The sequence below is a fragment of the Bison bison genome, unplaced genomic scaffold, assembly GCF_000754665.1.
Source record: "Bison bison bison isolate TAMUID 2011002044 unplaced genomic scaffold, Bison_UMD1.0 scf7180017864367, whole genome shotgun sequence".
Classification (NCBI taxonomy): Eukaryota; Metazoa; Chordata; class Mammalia; order Artiodactyla; family Bovidae; genus Bison; species Bison bison.
The window spans coordinates 4,346,818-4,350,806 of record NW_011494939.1 but is presented as its reverse complement, the minus strand read 5'-3'; the positions used below and the strand labels follow the sequence as shown (position 1 = coordinate 4,350,806).

The following is a 3,989-nucleotide window of genomic DNA, read 5'->3' as shown; positions in this document are numbered from 1 at the left end:
ATGAAACAGAATAAAAAGCCCAGAAATAAACTCACACACTTATTGTCAATTAATCTTCAACAAAGGAGGCAAAGGTGTACAATGGAGAAAAGACAGTCTCTTCAACACATGGCATTGGGAAAGCTGGACAGCTACATATAAATCAATGAAATTAGGACAGTCCCTCATACTATATACAAAAATAAACTCAAAATGGTTTAAAGACCAAAATATAAGACATGACACCATAAAATTCCTAGAAGAGAACATAGACAATACTTTCTTGGACATAAATCATATCAATATATTCTTAGGTCAGCCTCCCAAGGCAAAAGAATTAAAAACAAAAATAAACAAAAGTGACCAAATCAAACTTAAAATCTTTTGCACATAAAAAGAAACCATCAACAAAACTAAAAGATGATCTACAGAGTGGGAGAAAGTATTTGTAAATGAAATGACTGACAAGGGATTAATATCCAAAATATACAAACAGCTCATATGACTCAATTAAAAAATTAACAAACGAACAAACCACAAATAACCCAATCAAAAAATGGGCAGAAGACCTAAATAGACATTTGCCCAAAGAAGACATAGTGAAAGTGAAAGTCTCTCAGTAGTGTCCAGCTCTTTGCAACCTCACGGACTATACAGTCCATGGAATTCTCCAGGCCAGAATACTGGAATGGGTAGCTTTTCCCTTCTCTGGGGATCTTCCCAATCCAGGGATTGAACCCAGGTCTTCCATATTGCAGGCAGATTCTTTACCAACTGAGCTATGAGGGAAGCCCAAAGAAGATATACAGATAGACAATATGAAAAGATGGACAACATGAAAAGATGCTTAACATCACTAATTATTAGAGAAATGCAAATCGTAATCATAATGAGGTATTACCTCATACCAGTTAGAATGGCTATCATTAAAAAGTCTACAAATAATAAATGCTGGAGATGGTGTGGAGAAAAGGGAACTCTCTTACACTATTGTTGGAAATATAAATTGGTGCAGCCACTAAGGAAAAAAGTATGGAAATTCCTTAAAAAACTAAAACTAGAGCTAATATATGATCCTGCAATCCCACTCCTGGGCATATATCCAGAAAAGACAAAAACTCTGATTTGAAAAGATAATGCACCCAATGTGCATAGCAGCACTACTTACAATAGCCAAGATATGGAAACAACTTAAATGCCCAACAACTGTTGATTGGTTTAAGAAGATGTTGTGTGTGTATATATATACACACACATATGGGCTTCCCTGGTGGCTCAGAGGTTAAAGCGTCTGCTTGGAATGCAGGAGACCCAGGTTCGATCCCTGGGTCGGGAAGATCCCTTGGAGAAGGAAATGGCAATCCACTCCAGTACTCTTGCCTGGAGAATCCCATGGAGGGAGGAGCCTGGTAGGCTACAGTCCATGGGGTCACAAAGAGTTGGACACGACTTGAGTGACTTCACTTTCACTTTCATATATACACACAACATGGGATATTACTCAGCCATAAAAAGGAATGAAATAATGTCATTTGCAACAACATGGATGGACCTAGAGATTATCATACTAAGTGAAGTAAGTCAGACAGAGAAAGACAAATAATATGTGATATCACTTTATGTGGGATAAAAAATAATACAAATGAATCTATATACAAAACAGAAATAAACTTATAGGCATAGGAAACAAACTTATAGTTACCAAAGAGGAAGTGGGAGGGAAAAATTAGGAACATGAGATTAACAGATACAAACTGTTAAATTAAAAGTAGATAAGCAATAAAGATTTACTGTATAGACAGGGAATTATATTCAGTATATTGTAATAACCTAGCTGAAACTCCAGTACTTTGGCCACCTCATGAGAAGAGTTGACTCATTGGAAAAGACTCTGATGCTGGGAGGGATTGGGGGCAGGAGGAAAAGGGGACGACAGAGGATGAGATGGCTGGATGGCACCACCCACTCAATGGACGTGAGTTTGAGTGAACTCTGGGAGTTGGTGATGGACAAGGAGGCCTGGCGTGCTGCAATTCATGGGGTCGCAAAGAGTCGGACACGACTGAGAGACTGAACTGAACCGAACCGGTAACGGAAAATAATCTGAAAAAAAGCAACTGAATTACTTTCCTGTATACCTGGAACTAAACTAATACAATATTGCAAATCAACTATATTTCAATTAAACAAAAAGATAAAAGGAGGACAGTTTCCTCCATGATGGGCCTCAACAGGCTCTCAACAAAATTTTTTTCCTTGAATGACTTAATCTATAGATTATTTCATGAAAAAATATCTTGATTCAAACAACTTTGTTACTTTATCTGTTATTCCTTCTTAGAGAACATTGAGTGACCTCCTTCATACAGTAATGATAATGTTGGTGATTTCATTAATTCACCTTTAGGGTGAAGACAGTACCTGGGAAGATAAAGCAGAAAAATGGAAAGAAACTAACATTTTGGTGACACTATTGGAGCCCCTGGATCAACCCTTGCTTAAAGCTTGAACTGGAATTTTCAGTTACATGAGCCAATGCATTGCCTTTATTGTATAAGACAGATGTGGATTTTGTTTACTTGCAGTTAAAAGCATCCTAATGATAATATTTCTATTTAGAGTATAACTTGAACATATGACTTCTAGCCAATAAGTGTTCCAAGAAGTTGTGTCTGACACTTTGTGACCCTCTTGACTGTAGCCCTCCAGATTCCTCTGTTCATGGGATTCTCCAGGCAAGAATACAGGAGTGGGTTGCCATGCCCTTCTCCAGGGGATTTCCCTACCCAGGAAGTGAACCCATGTCTCTTATGTCTCCTGCATTGGCAGGTGGGTTCTTTACCACTAGTGCCACCTGGAAAGCCCCTTTTAATTTATTATCACATAAATAAAAATGGAGTTTATTATTTGGCAGGGTAAACAGAAAATACACTATTTTTCTTTTGAGATGAAAACAAAGACTGAAATGCATTAAAAAAATTCAGTGACAATTAACCAATGGCTAGAAGTGTTATCGGAGAAGGCAGTTGCAACCCACTCCAGTACTCTTGCCTGAAAAATCCCATGGACGGAGGAGCCTGGTGGGCTGCAGTCCATGGGGTCGCTAAGAGTCGGACACAACTGAGCGACTTCACTTTCGCTTTTCACTTTCATGCATTGGAGAAGGAAGTGGCAACCCACTCCAGTGTTCTTGCCTGGAGAATCCCAGGGATGGCTGAGCCTGGTGGGTTGCCGTCTATGGGGTCGCACAGACCCTGCAGCAGCCGCACCAGAAGTGTTATATATCAATAAGACAGGTTTCAGCTCCTAGGGCACAGAGTGATTAACTTCTTTTTTGCATCCTGCTCAGTCATCACATCACCCTTCCTTCTGAGCCAACACTTGGCCACAGTCTCCCTCTGTGGCAGCCACTGCCAATTTCTGAGACCTGGGACATAAGATAACACCTATTTGTGCTCCTTGTCATTTCATTCTATCTGCTCCTAAATGTCAGAATGGGGACTAACACGGCTATGGGTTTTGCAAGAAAATAAATGCAAAGCTTTTGAAAGAGACAAAAGGATTCATTCATTCATTCATTCTTTTCAACAAGTATTTATGTTTCACGGAAGAAAAGGAATGAGACTAAACTCACAGATTTTAACTGTAAAGTAACATCTGCCCTCATGTATGCAGAAGTGAAGAACTACAAGGTTTCCAAGTCAGCTGCTGCTCCTAAGTCGCTTCAGTCGTGTCCGACTCTGTGCGACCCCATAGACCGCAGTCCACCAGGCTCCCCCGTCCCTGGGGATTCTCCAGGCAAGAACACTGGAGTGGGCTGCTGTTTCCTTCTTCAATGAATGAAAGTGAAAAGTGAAAGTGAAGTCGCTCAGTCGTGTCCGACTCTTGGCGACCTCACGGACTGCAGCCTACCAGGCTCCTCCGTCTGGTATTCAGGCAAGAATACTGGAGTGGGTTGCCATTGCCTTCTCTGTCCAAGTCAGCAGCAACCACAAACTCACCAGTGAGAG

The 3,989-nt window shown here is 40.4% G+C and overlaps 1 non-coding gene across 1 annotated transcript; it reads left to right on the top strand.

Moving 5' to 3' along the window:
- The first annotated feature begins 1,243 nt into the window (after positions 1-1,243).
- Positions 1,244-1,315, top strand: TRNAS-GGA. The gene has a single exon. It is a non-coding gene; the product is annotated as a tRNA-Ser (tRNA).
- The last annotated feature ends 2,674 nt before the right edge of the window (positions 1,316-3,989 follow it).